Below are 18403 nucleotides of genomic sequence, written 5' to 3' on the forward strand. Positions count from 1 at the left end.
AGTAGTTCTCCTAAAAGACCCTGCCTTAATGGGTACTTTTTCCCTACCGCCTCCGAGTAATCTGGCGGAAGTGGCCACGGTGGAAACCTACAATATGAAATCTTCTATATCTAATGGATTCCAAAGATTCCTGAACATTTTGTCAGCATGGATCATCGCCATTTTAGAAATATTGTAGCAATCAATTTTCTTGGCTTGGGGGGCAACCCCAAATCAACGCTCATCGAGTGTTTGGATAGATAGGTCTAAGGAATATGGCACCTCTTCAAATCCTTCGTCACTTGTACATTCTACAAACGAAGGAATCATCCAATCAATGATGAAAGAAGAGGCACCATGGGAAGATTACCACCATCACTCCCATCTTCCGGATAACCACGAAGATTATTCCAGCAACCTTAATCATCCTTCAGTTTTTGATTTTCTATCAAATACTGTAAATACGGTGGATTCCGAGGATAGTTCTTTTACTGTGTCAACCTCATTAAAAAATGAAACAAATCCCCTTTCCAAATCTCAAAGGTAAACCTTCATTCCAATCACCGAGTTGAATGCAATGAAGCTTGGGGGGCATGCACCTTGATTTACGTTATTATGCTGGGGGCATGCAAACTTAATCGAGCAGTGTTTACCGCGAGGTTCAAGCTCGTTAAAAAATAAACCCGGACCGAGCAAATGTTTCCACCCGCGTTTAAGCTCGTTAAAAAATGAACTATTCCCCGGTAAATAACCACCGTGAATGTAGTACTTCAGCCATTAAAGCCTTGGTGGTGTTTGCACCATCACCTCCACTTTTCCATTGGCCGATCATTCACCTGCATTTGATTGTTTACCCTTTTTGAGGAACAGCTGCGAAGAGTGATTTCACTAGCCATCCTTGTGACACTGCCGTGATTGGAAAATTCCAAACCTTACCTGGAATCAGCTGCTACCCATTTTATCACTCGTTCCTCAAAAGACGAGTCTCCTTTAAGCTCTTTTCAACTGACTCGTAAAATATGAAAATATCGCCGAGTCCTTGGCCTTCCAGCTCGTTAAAGGGACAGGAAGTGCTATCCCTCCTCTAGATTTTAATCTTTTTGGACCTGAGGGATTATTGCACAAAAAGATCGAGTGCTTGTTTTGTTCGGCTCGTTAAAACTATCGAAAATTCATCCCTTCTGTATTGTTTTATACTTTTTCGGACTTAAGGGATTAGATGACGAAAAAGGAATTTTGGAGTTACCTTTATGTACCTTTTCAGACTCTCTAAAAATGAAAAGGACTGAGTTATCTTTGTCGTTAAACTCGTTAAAAAGATTAATAGCGACAAACTTGTCTTTAGACGAGAACGAGTTTCACTATCGCTAGGCTCGTTAAAACATAGCGATGGGTTTGCCCGAAGGGAAAATTATAGAACAAGCATATGTTATCCTCCTCAAGCTTGACAAAAATAAAGAGGTACTGGTCAGCAATGACTGGGGAAAAATTGGGAAGAAAACTCAAAGAATCTTTATTGGTAGCAAGTCGCTCTTGAACATGACACTTCCACTCCGTGTCCGAGTCGGGTTGGGTTGTTTCATTCACCGGTCACATCACCATGGTCACGCCATACCATCCACATTTGGGGTTAATGCTACCAATCCATCACATAAGTGTCGCCGACATGTTCAAGAGAATTCATCCAGAGAAGTCACCTGTGTCCCACCCACTACCATACATTATGCTCCATACTTTCATGACCGCCATCCTGAACCGTATATCATCAGATTGTTTTCACCTCCATCAAAATCATTTGCCCCGTTCCATGTCATTGATGTGGGATTCATTAAGGCCCTCCTTTGACGGATCACTTCTTGTCGACATCAGCTCATTATCCAAGAAGTTGATCTAGGAACACCCCATTCAGTACTTTGAAGCTTGCATGCCTTAATGGCAAGTTTCTCACTTCCGACGACAGATTTACATCAATGGCCTTCGACCGAAAGATTTCGCGTGGTGTTCGATGCCAAGTCCGTTATTCACACCACGTGAATTGTACTGTAGTACCTTGAGGGTCATTATCATTATCGGTGATTCCTCTCGCGCTTGTTAATAGTTTACATCATTGACTGGTAATCAAGCGATGTCTTTCCATGTTCGACTTCAAAACATTTCTCACATGGATCGACTTGTACTTCGAGTGAAGATCGGATGAGATTGAAGACCCCGGATCTAGTTTCATCCATCCGGGCTACGATATATATTCAGGAAAATAAAGACATTAAATGTACAGCATTGCAGCACAGATAATCATCCTACCAAAAGGATGGTGGATCTATCGGAATCATCAGTCTACACTCAGACGATTGTCTGTCCTATGTACATAAAAATGAATTTATAAAGCTGAGCATGGGAATGCCCGCCTCAGCTAGATCATGAAAAAACAGTATGAAGATAATGTATTGTATTGTATCTTATTACAGGTCTCCTCCCAGCAATGAAAGAACTTCGGATCCTCATAATAAAGCATTTCACCTGATTAACGGCCTCATACTTTAGGGGGCAACTGTTATAGACATTTTTGTGCCTTGCAGCACCAAGCATGAAAGGTCCATAAACCAAGGGCTCCTAAGTCCCTAAAAGTGTTGTTCCAACCCCTAAAGGAACAAGGTCAACAAATTACAGCTTCTCCCATAAGTTCTCCACCAGAAACTGCTCAGAATCAGTCAAATCAGGATCATTTCAGCTGCTCCACTGGCTAACTGCATTGCATAGCACCTAAATACACTAGCTAGGTGCATTGCAACGCACCTAGATGCACTATCAGGGTGCGTTGAGCGGGAAATGACAAATGGCAGTGCCATTCCGCGAGGTGGAAAGACAATGGAAGCTTCCAGAATCTTCTCCAATGACACTTGCCTCACTGAATTCGACCAAGGATGAGTAAGAGGCTTTCAGTCTCCAAGTGGAAGCAAGAACTGATAGAGAGAAGACACTAGTCAAATCATAAGCTGACTCATCCTCCTTGCATACATCTATATATCCTCATCCCAGAGATCCAGAGGCTGGAATTTTGTACATTGCAAGGAATTGCTGTTGGTTTTGAGATAGATATCAGAGTATTGGGTGATTTATGCTTTGTTGGAGGTGAAGAAGGGGCTTCTTTGCTAGGAGGTTGATGCTGGGTCAGGAATCATCGGTTGTAACTCCTCCTGGATCTTCTTGTTATATCAATAAAACTATTTGAGTTTCTCCTACATGCTTGTGTATCATTGATGCCTGTTACATTTGTATGTTTAGCTTAAATTTGATCCTAAGCTGTTTATGAATATAGATCCATGTCTTTGTATAGTTTTCTTCTTCTGTGATCTTACAGGAACTTGGTGAAGTTGGGAAAGTAAGGGAGCAGGTAGCTGGAAGCTGTCAAAGAAGAGAGGGATTGGATCAAAGGATTAGCGCAAGACACAGGTCAGTTCTTTCTATCCCCCTCTATCTTTAATTCATAAAGGAAATACAAAAGTAGTTTTCTCTGTTTGTTTCTAAGGTAACTGTCACACCTTAGTGGGATAGAGTCGTTCTAAATAGACACTTTTCCCGGTATCAGGCAGGGCAAACCCCTCAAAGAAGGAAAGGCCGCAAGCACCCGGACCCGAAAAATTATAAAATGAAACGGATATCGTTCCGATTCTGTGGAAGCGGGATTCCACAAAACCGGCATAATATCGGAGGGGCTTCGAGCGATAAGCGGTTTCAACCGAGTCTAGCCCGATGCCATACAATGGTTGCCATGCGTCCGATGGGAAAAAGAGAAAACTGCTCACATCGGATGGATAAACATCATGTTACTTATCCGCCCGATATGGACGATGATCGTAGGATTTGGAGGCTCCAGATCAATAGCGGAGACACGTTCCGATGGATGACTGAATTTGATGAGGTAAACAGGAAAATTTGTATAGGATTTGAAGTTCAATATGGACAATGCGTTGGCAGAAGGTTGTGTTTCGTGGACATTCTTGGAGTTAACGGAATAAACGGTCGTTTCAAATATGTCCAAGAGAACTAACACTCATCCGTTATGAATTAGGTGGCCACCTCCCTATGAGGAGTTATACAATGACTGATTATGTAGAATAGAGGGATTCAAACGGACAGAGGCAGGGGAACCAGAAATCCGGGAAGCGGAAACGAACAGTCAGGAAGCAAATTGGCTTTAAAGCCACAAACTAACAGAGAGAGAAGGGGAAGCAAGTTAGAAGCAGAGATGAGAAGCCGAGTTGACCTGCAGAAGCAAAGGCAACATCGAGCCAGAGTCAAGACAGAGACAGAGAGAGTCAGAGAGTCTGTGTGCTCTAGAGAAGGCTTGAGAGATTCATGTGCACTCCTCTGTAATGCCTGTCATGTATTAGTTTCAGATTGGGCTCATACTACTGTGACCAATAGAGGTCAAGAGTTCAGTGAGGAGAGTCTGTGTACTCTAGAGACATGGGGAATCCAAGTACAGTCTTACTGATTTGTATCTGCTGAGTGAGACTCAAATCAAGCTCATTGTTGTAAAAAAACTCTGCTTGAAAACATAAGAGAAAGGCCACCATTGAAGGCTAGACCAGGAGACGTAGCCCAAGAGTATTGGGTGAACTCCTTATTAAACTTGTTGTGTTTATATGTGTTGCCTATTATGTTTTCTTAACTGCTTCATTGCTCGTGTATTTTGAAATCTTATCGATCTGTTGCATAAAATAACATAGGCACATCCATGCACATGAGTATGTAGGAACTTATTATTTTCTTAGATCAATTTTGGATCAAGTGGTATCAGAGCTCTAGGTTGCTAAGGTTAGACAAGCTTGTGCTGGATTTTTTTTGTTGAATGATAACTAGATCAAAGCTTAAATTAGGAGAAGGAGAGTTGGTTGAAGATAACGCAGAAATTGGAAGAGTCTATCCTAAAAGTAAAATGTCAGAAGAAAGCCCCTTAGAATCAGACTCCCAGTTCATGGACAGTTTCATGACCATGAGAGCCATGGTAGAAGAAATGTATAGAGAATTTAAGAGAGGTAGAGGTGAAGAGTCATCAACCTCCAAACAAGATAAAGGAGTAGGGGAACCTCTTCTAGTTGCCCACCCAGAAGGCAAAGGAAAAGAAGAGAAGCCCTCTCCACCATCTCCTCCATCATCACCTTCATCATCATCTTCTTCACATAAAGAAAGCCCTGAAAAGAAAAAGAAGAAACCTTCTTTGATTAAATTAGATGTGAAGTTTGATTTGCTAGTTTATGACGGAGAATTGAATGCAGAAAAGCTAGATAACTGGATTAGACAGATTGATGTATATTACAGAGTGTAGAACATCGATTTAGAAAGGAGAAAGATTCAGCTGGTTAGCCTACGCCTTGGAGGCACCGCCCTGGTATGGTGGGAAGGCAAGACACAAGCTGATATGAAGAAGCATGGTAAAATTCTTTCTACCTGGAATGAGTTTGCTTCTGCAATTAAAAAACAATTCTATCCACTAGCTTATATGCAGCAAGCTATGATGAGTTGGAAAACTCTTCGCCAATTGAAAGGGTAAAGTGTACAAAGTTACACCCAAGAGTTTAGAAAAAGAGCTTTAACTCTAGGCATTTCTTTAGACTCACCTGAAACTTTGCTGAAGTATATAGGTGGTCTACATAGTTATTTGAGACATACCATTCTCATGTTTAATCCCACTAGCATAGATGAGGTATCTGTTCAGGCTACACATCTAGAGGCTAGAGGCAAGAATGTGAACCCAGAAGTTGGGGGATCATCAAAACCCACTGCAAGCAAGAGAAAGAAAAAGAGAAAGTAGAAATGGAAAGAGAGGAAGACAAATGCTGTACAAAATACCAAACCTTCATGCACTCACTGCAAGAAGGATGGGCATGATGATGAACACTACTGGATTCTGCATCCAGAGCTGAAACCCAAGAAGTACGATGGCAAAAAGAAGAAGATTGTTGCAGCTATTCAAAAGGATTTGGGGTCAGATTCAGGGGATGAAACAATGATCACAGCCACAGGTATAAAATGTAAAAATTCTGAAGCATCTACTAGTAATTCTGCACAATCTACTGATAATGAAGAAAATGAGAGGAAAAGACATGAGCTTTTTCATATTAGGGTTATTTCCAAGCATGAAAAGATTGATACTTTGTTTGATAGTGGCTCACAAGTAAATTTAATTTCTGAAGCAATTATAAAGAAGCTGGGATTACTAACCACACCTCACAAGAAGCCATATCCATTGGGTTGGTTAAGTGATAAAGTAAAGCTACAAGTGACTAGACAATGTAAACTTAGGTTTTTTTTGAGTCAGCATTTGTACATGAGGTTGAGTTAGATATTGTTCCCTTGGATATATGTGGAATTGTTTTAGGAAGTCCTTATTTGTATGATAGAAAAGCCATTTTCTATAGAGTTGAAAACAAGTATCCAATCGTTAAAGATGGAATTGAATATATTGTAAGAGCTCATAAACTCAAGAATAATTATACTCTCATAAACTCAAGGCAGATGAAAAGAATTGTAAATTCATGCAAACAATTTTTACTGATGGTTGTAAAGGAAAACAAACCTGATAAAACCAATGTATTTGAAGGCTGTAATGCTAAACAACATGCTGATTTAGAAAAGGTTGTTTCAAAATATGATATACTATTTCAGGAACCTAAAGGTCTGCCACCCAGAAAGGAAATAGTACATGATATTAATTTGCAGCAAGATGCTCCATTGCCTAACATCGGAATGTACAGGTTGTCTGCTTTAGAGAATGTAGAAATCAAGAAGTAGGTATAGGAGCTACTCGAGAAAGGGTTCATAAAACCTAGCACATCACCATGTGGGTCTCCAATTGTCTTGGTGATAAAGAAAGATGGATCATGGAGAATGTGCATTGATTATCGAGCACTAAATAAGATAACGATAAAAAATTGTTATCCCCTTCCTTGCATAGATAATCTATTAGATCAGTTGAAAGAAGCTATTTACTTTTCCAAGTTAGACTTGCATAGTGGCTACCATTAGGTTAGAGTTGCAGAGCAAGATGCATGGAAGACTGCTTTCAAAATAAAGCAGGGATTGCATGAGTGGTTGGTTATACCTTTTGGCTTAACTAATGCTCCTGCTACTTTCATGAGAGTAATGAATGATGTACTTAGGAATTTTATTGATGATTTTGTCATTGTATATCTGGATGACATTCTTATACTTAGTAAAACATGGGAAGAACATTTGAAGCATGTAAAGCAGACTTTAGATCTTTTGAAAAGAGAAAATCTTTATGTTAAGCTATCAAAATGTGAATTTGGCAAAACATCTTTGAATTATTTGGGTCATATTGTAGGGGGTGGTGAATTGAAGATAGATCCCTCTAAGGTTGCAGTCATTGTAAACTGACCTAAACCCAAATCTGCTACAGAAGTTAGAAGCTTCCTAGGAGCAACACAGTATTGGAGAAAGTTTATTTCTAACTTTTCCTTGATTGCAGCTCCCTTACATTCTTTAACAGGATTGAACAAGGTGTTTCAGTGGGGAGGCAAACAACAGAAAGCCTTCGACACCTTAAAAGAAAAGATTAGTATGGCACTAGTACTAGCACCGCCCGATCTTCAAAGACCCTTTGAGATTGAAATGGATGCTAGTGATTATGCCATGGGAGTAGTGTTGATGCAGCACGGTAAACCCATATGTCATCATTCTAAGACATTTAATTCCGCAGTAGTTAATTATCCCACATATGATAAAGAATCGTATGCATTAGTACAGAGTGTGAAAAAGTGGAAACATTATCTAATGGGCAAAGAGACAGTTATACATACTGATCATCAACCACTTCAATATTTACACTCACAAACTAAGTTGCAACAATCAAGACACTATAGGTGGATGGGTTTTCTACAACAGTTTCATCTCGTCATTAGATATAAAAAGGGCATACACAATAAAGTTGCAGATATGTTGTCCAGACTAATCATAAATGCATCTACTATACTTAAGCATAATTCAGTGTTGCATGAAAGCTACATGGAACAATATGCTCAAGATATAGATTTCAAAGATGTATCTGCAACTTTAAGGCATGGCAAACAAGTAGAATAATTGGATTATCATGTTAAGGACCAACTCTTATATCATTTTTGAAAGTTATGCATTCCTCAAACTGAAAGAGTAAAGATAATTCGAGAAGCACACACTTCTCCAATATTAGGTCACTTTGGTGTAAGTAAAACAATTGCACAGTTGCAAAGATTTTGTTATTGGCCAAAAATGAATGAGACAATTTCTAGATATATAAGAGGGTGTACCATGTGTGCTAAAAGCAAGCCTAGCAATAGAAAACTAGGCTTGTACACTCTACTACCAGTTCCTTCTCATCCTTGGGAAAGTGTTTCCATGGACTTTGTTGGGGGACTGCCTAAATCTAGAAAAGGTCATGACTATTTATATGTTATTAAGGATAGGTTCAGCAAAATGTGTATTTTAATACCCTATAACAAACAGATTACAGCTGAACAAACAACAAAGTTGTTCTTTCAGCATGTATGGGTTCATTTTGGATTACCCACTTCCATTGTATCTGATCGAGATTCCCGATTTGTTGGGAAATTTTTGTCGAGTCTGTGGGAATTGATGGACACTAGATTGAAGAAGAGCACAACTTTTCATCTGCAAACAGATGGCCAAGCAGAGGTGGTCAACAGGACAATGATCCACCTGCTCAGAGGCTATTGCAGCAAGAATCCCAAGCTTTGGGATGAACATTTGTGTTATGTGCAGCATTCTTACAACCAGGCTAAAGATTCTTCTACACAAAGATCTCCTTTTAAGACCTGTTTTGGTTTCATACCAAAGTCTTCTTTGGATTTTGTCTTTGGTAAAGACATAGCGGTTGATGGACATAGTGGTGTAGACAAGGCAACCAAGTTCATTGAACAAATCCAAGAGATTCACCAGGCAGTACAAGAACAGCTGGAAAAGACCCAAGCCAAGTACAAGGCAAGGCATGATAAGCATTGGATTGAGCATAGTTTCCAAGTTGGTGATCAAGTCTGGCTGTATATAAGCAAAGACTGAACGCAAGGTGAAGGAAAGAAGCTGAAGCCGATAAGGTATGGACCTTTTAAGATACTTGAGAAAATCGGTGAGAATGATTTTCGCCTTGATTTGCTAGCTTACATGCACATCTATTTAGTAGTTAATGCAGAAAGCTTGAGACTGTTTGAACCTTCATTGATTGAAGATACCGAAGAGCAGAGTCAATTGCCTTCTATTGATGATTTGTTGCCTGAATATCTTAATGAATTACAGGAAGACAGAATTTTGGACAAGAAGGTGAGAACTACGCACAGAGGGGATGTTGAGTACCTTAGGATTGGACTCAAAGGTTCAAAACCAAGCAGTGCAAGATGGATAGAAATTGGGCAAGTGAAGAATCTATATCCTCACTTGATTGATGCTTAAAAAACAACTTTTGGTGGCCCAAAAGATTTTTCAGTGGGAAGGTCGTGATCCAAATTGGATCCTAGAACACTCTCTAAGTTTTCATGAACTCTTTAAAAATCATGCTAAGGATTAAAAGTCTTATAAAAATCAAGCTTATCAGAGAAATCCTCGTAACAATTGCAATTTGTGATTAGCGCGGAGCAACAAGGATCGTCGGTCAAGCACGCAGACCGTCGGCCCATGGTAACGCGCACTATCGCAAATTAGCAAAACCAGAGGTCATTTTGAGAAATGGGGGTAGTTTCTGATATGCGATTAGCGACAAGTTGCTAATCACATATTGCAAGGCAAACCCCTCAAAGAAGGAAAGGCCGCAAGCACTCGGACCCTAAAAATTATTAAATGTAACAGATATCGTTCCAATTCCATGGAAGCGAGATTCCACAAAACCGACAGAATATTAGAGGGGCTTCGATCGATAAGCAGTTTCAACCGAGTCTCGCCCGATGCCATACAATGGTTGCCACGCATCCAATGGAAGAGAGAGAAAACCGTTCACATCGGATGGATAAACATCATGTTACTTATCCGCCCGATATGTACGATGACCATAAGATTTGGAGGCTCCAGATCAACAGCGGAGATGTGTTCTGATGGATGACCGGATTTGACGAGATTAACAGGTAGAGTTGTGTAGGATTTGAAGTCCGATATGGACAGTGCGTTGGTAGAAGGTCGTGTTTCGCGGGCATTCTTGGAGTTAACAGAATAAACAGTTATTTCTAATATGTCCAAGAGAACTGACACTCATCCGTTATGAACTAGGTGGCCACCTCCTTATGAGGCGTTATACAGTCACTGATTACATAGAACAGAGGGATTCAAATGGATAGAGGCAGGGGAACCAGAAAGCTGGGAAGCGGAAACGAATAGTCAGGAAGTAGATTGGCTTTAAAGCCACAAATTTATAGAGAGAGAAGGGGAAGCAAGTTAGAAGTAGAGATGAGAAGCCGAGCTGACCTGTAGAAGCAAAGGCAACATCAAGCCAGAGTCAAGACGGAGACAAAGAGAGTCAGAGAGTCTGTGTGCTCCAGAGAAGGCTTGAGAGATTCAAGCATACTCCTCTGTAATGCCTGTCATGTATGAGTCTCAGATTAGGCTCATACTACTATGGCCAATAGAGGTCAAGAATTCAGTGAGGAGAGCCTGTGTACTCCAGAGACTTGGGGAATCCAAGTACAATCTTACTTATTTGTATCTGCTGATTGAGACTCAAATCGAGCTCACTGTTGTAAAAAAAACTTTGCTTGAAAACATAATAGAAAGGCCACCACTAAAGGCTGGACCAGGAGATGTAGCCCAGGAGTATTGGGTGAACTCCTTATTAAACTTGTTGTATTTATATGTTGCCTATTATGTTTTCTTAACTGCTTCATTTCCTGTGTATTTCACAATCTTATCGATCCGTTGCATAAAATAACATAGGCACATCCATGCACATGAGTCTATAATACCTTATTGTTTGTGTTAGATCAATTTTGGATCAGAGAAAGAGGAATGGAGAGAGAGAGGAGGGTAGGGAGAGGAGAGAGGGAGGGATAGAAATATAGAGTTGGATGGGGAGAGAGAGGGAGGGAAGAGAAAAGACAAAGATATAAAGGTAGAGAGAGACAAAGTGGCAAGGTAGAGATAGAGAGAGAGGGAGAGATCATATGAGGGAATATAAAGAGGAAAGGTGAGAGCAAGACATAGATAGAGGGCAGAGAGAGGGGGAGGGAGAGAAGGAGAGAGGGAGGGAGATAGTGACAGAGTTGGAGGGTAGAGAGAGAGAGATGGGGAGAGAGATAGAGAGATTGGGGGAGAAAAAGGGAGAGGGAGAAAGGGAGAGGGAGCAAGGGAGAGAGAGAAAGGAAGAGAGAAAGGACTTGAGAGAGAGAATGAAAGAGGGATGGAGAGAGTAGAGAAAGAGGGAAGAGAGAGGGACACGAAGAGATGGATCTAAAGTATATATGGTATGTGTATATAAAAATCAGCCTAGATCCATCTTAACCCCATATTTATCAAGCACCGAGAGAGATCAAATATCTTGAGGTGCAAACATCTTTTCTGAGTGAGGATAGAAAGATGGAGTTGGAGGGGGAGCGAAAGGGAGGGAAGAAGAAAGACATAGAGAGATAAAGGCAGAGAGAGATAAGGTGACAAGGTAGAGATGGAGATAGAGGGATAGAGTATAGGAGGGAAGATAGAGAGGAGAGATAAGAGAGAGGGAAAGAAAGGGAGGAGAGAGAGAGAGACAAAGAGATGGAGGGGGGAGAGGGGGGGAGGGAGAGAAGGAGAGAGGGAGGGAGATAATGATAGAATTGGAGGGTAGAGAGAGATGCGGGAGAGAAAGGGAGAGGAGCAAGGGAGAGAGAGAGCAAGGAAGAGAGAAAGGACTTAAGAGAGAGCATGAGAGAGGGATGGAGAGAGTAGAGAAGGAGGGAAGGGAGAGGGATGAGAATAGATGGATCCAACCTAGATATGGTATGTGTATATAAAAACTAGCCTAGATCCTTCTCAACCCCAGATCTATCAAGCGTTGAGAGGGATTAAATATCTCAAGGTGAAAATGTCTTTTCTGAGTGGGGATAGAAATATGGAGATGGAGGGGGAGAGAGAAGGAGGGAAGAACAAAGCCATAGAGAGAGACAAAGTGACAAGGTAGAGATGGAGAGAGAGGGAGAGAGGATAGGAGGGAAGATAGAGTGGAGAGGTGAGAGAGAGGGAGAGAAAGGGAGACATAGAGATGGAGGGGGGAGAGAGGGGGAAGGAGATAAGGAGAGAGGGAGGGAGATACTGACATATTTGTAGGGTAGAGAGAGAGAGAGATGGGGGGTGAGAGTGTTGGCCGAATAAATCGATCTTTTGGACAAGGCTGATCTCCCTAGTATCAACAAATATCTAGCAACAAGCAGGACAAGAAAATCTACCTTTCTCTAAACATATTGTGATTCATTAATAAAAACTAAAGAGGTGTTTAGACCCTACCTTAAGTCCAACGCTAGTTTGTGGCAGCCATGCTCCAACCGTCCGAAAGAGTTTCCTTTTAAGAACCTGCAATCACAAACAAGCACACATCAAATAACACCTGCATAGCTAATATAATAAATCATGTTCATCATGGTGATCAAGGAATCCATGAAATAAACCATAAAACACAGCTTATTGAGAAAAATAAACTTGATTGTATTAACTTTGAAATAGAAGAACTTTACAACCTTTGGTGCCTTGATGCTGTACAAGCTCTTCCTTGGGGTCCAAACAGGAATCTCCTCTACTTTGACAAGCCTCACTCTCTTCCAAATGAGATAAAAAAGGTATGTAATCTCTCCTCTCAAAATCTCAATTAGGAAGACTAAGTTCCAGCAACATTTCACCTAAAAAATATTCAGCTTTCAACCTCCTCAGTAACCAACCTAATGCTTCATTTTATAGTGCAAAGGAAGGAGGTTACAGGTCCACCATTGAAGGGATAGAGTCCTCCTTCAAAGGGATAAGCTCCTCACATCAAGGGGTTAGCTCCTTAAGGTATGGGATGCATGAACCTTAAAGGAGCAAACTTGCCACCTCAATATTCCCTCTAAAAGCTTCCAGAAATGACTCAAAGTGAGTTTTGAAGAATGTACTTGCACCTTTTTAACTTTTACAAGGCTCTGCACCCATAACACAGAGACATAGCAGTCAGGTGTGTAGGGGACATCACCATTAGGTACGAGACCGTAGGTAATGCTACGAGAAAGTGCGGAACCAAAATTTTAGAGATTTTTAAGGTCTTTCTCTTATTTTCAAGGCTTGATATGAAGAACTGAGATTTAAGACTTGCAAATGAGGAAGGTATGAGTGGTGATAGACTCACACAGATTGCAATTTTTGTGCAACAAATTGCCCCCAAAAAGTGTGAAGTCTGTAATAGATGAGGATAGCTTTTGTCATCTAAGAAGAGTGAAGTACTTTATCATTTCAAGGATCTTCTTGTGGACACCCCGGTTGGAACCTGTAAAAACATTCAATGCAAAATATATATATGAACATATCATCGCTGAGGTAGGCATTCCCATACTCAGATCAAAACTGACTAGAAAACTAACTAAACTGCTATGATATAGAAATGATTTTGTAATACATCACAAGTATAGACATATGTAGACACAGTATGGGCGTAGCCATCTATTTATGAATAGTCCACTGTATAATGAATAACAAAATTCCTCGCAGCCTGGATGGTGGAAACTAGATCCAGGGTCTTGATTTCTGCTTCCCGAACTAGTACGATTCTATCCATGTGAATGAATGTGTCGAAGTCGAACATGGTAGAAACCACTTGATTACCAGTCAATGATGTGAACTGTTAACAAGTGTGAGAGAAACCACCAGTAATGTCAATGGCCCTCAAAGTACTCAGTACAATCCATGAAATGTGAATAAATGAGTTGATGTTGAACACATCACAGAATCCTTTGATCGAAGGTCAATGATGCAACCTGTTGTCAAAGGCGAGAAACCTACCATTAAGGCATGCAGATTCCAAGGTACTGACGATTTCTAGATCATCTTTCTAGATAATGAGTTGGAGTCGATAGAAAGTGATCCGTCGTAGGCAAGCCCACAACACGAAATCATAGATCAAGTTTTGAAGAAATATATTTGGCAAGGACTAACTCAGGGATGGTCAAGATGGATGACAGATATTTTGCAAATGAATGGTTTATTTGAACTGACTTCTTGAACACATAAAGACACTGCAGATGGTTTGGTGGAAATTTACCCAAAGCTAATACCCAGAAACCGGCTGAAGACTTTCAATATGGTTTGATTAACTGTTAGGCAAAGGATTTCCCAACCCAGGTGAACAAAAAGTGTCGTGTTCAAGAGTGGTTAACTGCTTTTCTAAACACAAAGTATAACAAACAGGTTTATTTTTCTCTCTTTTCCCCCACCATTTCTGGCAAGTACCTCTTTATTTTTGACAAGCTTGAGGAGGATAACATTTGCTTGATTATAAGCTCATCCTTCGGATGAGTCCAACTTATTTTAAAATTAGAACCCTAAGAAGGAGTGGTCCGTTTCTGTTTAAAGTTGAACAGGTCCTTTACTGCTAAATTTTAACGAGTCCAGTATAGGAGAAACTTGGTGTTTTTCAATTTTAGGGAGTCAGAAGAAAAACTTAAGAAAACTCCATGGTTGTCCTTTTTTGTAAATTTGTGTCCCCCAAGCCTGAAAAAGTATAAAATAATACTTGAGAGAACCACTTGACCATTACGATCAAGGAGTACTTTTCATAATTAGTGACTCCGATCTGAAAAAGTAAAAAAGCGATTGAAAACACGTCGTTTTATAACCAATATCGAACTTGAAACGACAAAAGTCTGGCAATCTTTTCATGTTTATACGGTCAGAAAAGAGTTGTAAGTGGACTGTCATTTTAATTCCGTTTTAACGAGTTTAAAAAGAAAAAACTCGGTAATTTTTTCATATTTTATGAGTCATAAAAGAGCTTAAAGAGGAATCCTATGTTTCGCTTTTTCGTAAATTTTGGAAAATTCTAAAAAAGTGAAAAAGTATGCTCTTTGTTGAAAATGATCAATTCTTCCTGAAAATCCAATATTTTGCACAAAAACTCAAAACATTACTCATACCTGTTTAAAATAAATAAAATTGCATCAAAAGTTACATTTTTAAAGTGAAAAATAAACAAATTAAAAATTCATTTATTCAAAAAAGCTTATAAAAAGGGCTTTTGTAAATTCATTTTTACCGTTTGACTTCAAAGTGAGAAGTAAGAGCTTTTGGGTAAGAAACTTCCTGTGAATATTGCGGAAAATCTAACCGTTGGAATCGAAAACCGTCAGCTCTAGGTTATCCACATCATCCCTATCTTACATTTCAACAGTTTAATTTTCATTTTAGGGTTTCAAAAATTGATTTTTAAAGGAAAATTTTGTTTAAAAAATCGCTCGCGGGGGTCCGCAGGTGCAACATGCGGCCCCTGCGGACCCCGAATTTTTCGTACAAAGGAAAAAGTCGGGGTCCCGCACCTGCTCTTAAGGACGAGTGCGGACCTACACACTGTCCCTAACTAGCGAGTGCGGACCCCGCGAAATAAGTTTTAAAATGTTAATTTTTTCCATATCCACCCAAAAATTTTGAACTAAAATATTCTAATCCACCTTTTTTGCAATGTAGGATATACAAAATGCTCATTTGGTGGGAATGGGAGCACGAAGATGTGGATCTTGCCGCATTAATTCATCCACCTACAATACGGGCATTAAAAACATGCGGACTATTTAAATTCTGGGCCATACCCGACATGAGGGCTCAGGTAGACTTTCTGCAATGGCTGGTAGACAGGTGGAGCACACAGGACCAGTGTTTCATAATTGGTGGCCACCGGCTCGAAATCAAGCTAGAGGACATTTATTTCTTGACTGGTTTGCCCAAGAGAGGCAAACGATTATCTCTATTCAGGACTAGGCCAAGTAGCCAGTCTGTCACTAGTCTCCGACTAGAGTTTTGTAATGACCAAACTGAGGACAAATGGATAGATATTAAGACTATCTCCCGTCCTGAACTTAAAGTGATCGCATTTACTATCACCAAACTATGTGGGAGCGTAGCATTGCATGTAGCTACCGGATCCCAAATGCGAATGGCAGTAGATTGTTACGGAGGCACCATCTTCAACTGGTGCGAGGCTGTGTTGGCGAATGTAAAAGGCCAACTGACTAGAGAAAAGAACAGACAACTAAAAAACTTTGGATATGGTTTCTTGGTTATGAGATTTGGCCTAGAGAGGGTCCCTATGTTGGTCCCACAACAACTTTCTGTTGAGGCTGGACTTCCCCGAGAGCCTAGGATTATGTGCTGGGTTGCAGTGATGGCCCGTCATCCTGAGGAGGGTACAGAGGTTGTCCGATTTCCACCTGAGTATTTTTGTTGGTTGAGGAACCAACTTTTCGTGATTTAGGACTTTCCATATGCTGGGATGGATTATCGTGGTGATCCAGACATGGCTCTTCCACCAAGAGAGCAATGGGATGATTCAAGTAAAATCATTTTCAACATTTTCTAAATTTTAAACTATTTTTTTTTTTTTTTTAAATCATCCAAAACTGACAGTAAAAATTTGTAAATGCAGATGTGGGTCCACGGCGACCAGCCGCTCTCCAGCCCTATGAGAGAAGACATCCAGCTGCAACAGCACCGGCCCCACAGGACCAATCAGCAGAGACCCTGACCGAATTGGAGCATCATCTAGAGCATTTGACAACAGATATTCCAGAGACTAGTATAGATGATATTCCACTTAGGTTACAACGCTATGTGATTGGGGTCCTAGGACCTTTTAGGAGGTTCCTTTGTAGGGTGTCCTGAGCAGTGGTTTCTTATCGTGATCATCAGGAGGGATAGGATGATCGCCTTTGTAGACTCATACGACATTTTATATCTTTTTGTACTATCATTTTTGCCAATCATAAGGTGTTTTTCAACCTATGATCGAAGACGATGTATATTTGACACACTTCTATGCTATGATATATCACTATTACTGGCTATCTTGTATAACATGTTTATGGAATGTTTTTAAATTTACTGTCTTGATTATTGCAAATGTCTATTTAACATTCGAGAAGCAACTGCATCTGCTAATGTATTTAAATATCTTGGAATATGCTGATATTCAATGTAGTCAAATTCACATTCCAAGAGACGAACTCTCAAAAATAATCTTAATAACACTGGATTTCTAATGGCATAAACCCTGTTAAGTTGTAATACAACGAGTTCAGAATCTAACCTAACAATCAAACTCCGAATCCCAAATGAGATGGATTCAGATAATAACTCAATCATTGCACTATACTCTGCAATGTTATTTGTTGTTTGACCTAGGCTTACCCCATGCATAAATACTAACTCGTCAGAGGGTGAATAGATAACCCAAGCTGCGGAAGAAATGTTCCGTGTACTACGACAAGCACCATCAGCAAAACCAATGTATGTTTGAAGAGACGTCGACATCTACAATATCAAGAGTAAAATCAAGATAAGCAGGAATAATGATAAAAACACTCTCTAAACTAGGCACACTTTCTAATCTAAAACACACCAACTAGAAAGAAACTATTCTATCAAAAATCTCTACACCAAATTTTAAGCAGAATATCTTTTCAGGTAAAGCCCATTTCTGGGTTTACCCAAAGAGACACCATCAAAATCTACCAATTCATAGGCCCCTTTTGTTAGCTTTCGCTTGACAACATAAGGACCATGCCACATAGGTACAAATTTTCCAGCCCCTAGCTTATCATTTGCTTGATCGTATAATAAAACTAGGTCTCCTTTCGAAAAATTACGAGGTGTAACATTTCGGTCGTACTGAGATTTTATTCGTTTTGCATGAGTCTCGATTGCTAATGCAGCATCACGTCGATTCTCATCTAGCTGATCTAAGTACAACAAACATTTCTCCTCTTCGGAAGTGGCTGGGAGTAATTCTATGGCTATTTGCAATGACGGAATTTCGCATTCAATGGGTAACACTGCTTCCAACCCGTAAACTAGCTGAAAAGGAGTGAAACCAGTTGATGTTTTGACTGAGGTTCGGTATGCCTAAAGCAACATGTTATGCCAATTCGACTGATGAATACTAATAATTCGTTGGATCATAGTGACTAGAACTTTATTGATTGCTTCAACCAGACCATTAGCCTGTGGGTAATATGGAGTAGAACTATCATGACGCAGGCCAAGTTGATCTGTTAGTTCAGTCATCATAATGTTTCGAAAATGAATTCCATGATCAGTAATAATAGCTTGAGGAATACCGAATCCAGCAATTATATGATTGAAAACGAAAATTGCAGCAGTTTTGCTGTCTGCCGAAAATGTAGGCATCGCCTCGGCCCACTTGGTAAAATAATCTACCGCAAGGATG

The sequence above is a fragment of the Pinus tabuliformis genome, chromosome 8 (assembly GCF_031772625.1).
Source record: "Pinus tabuliformis cultivar Carrire ecotype Pingquan chromosome 8, CPIR1, whole genome shotgun sequence".
NCBI classification, from domain to species: Eukaryota; Viridiplantae; Streptophyta; class Pinopsida; order Pinales; family Pinaceae; genus Pinus; species Pinus tabuliformis.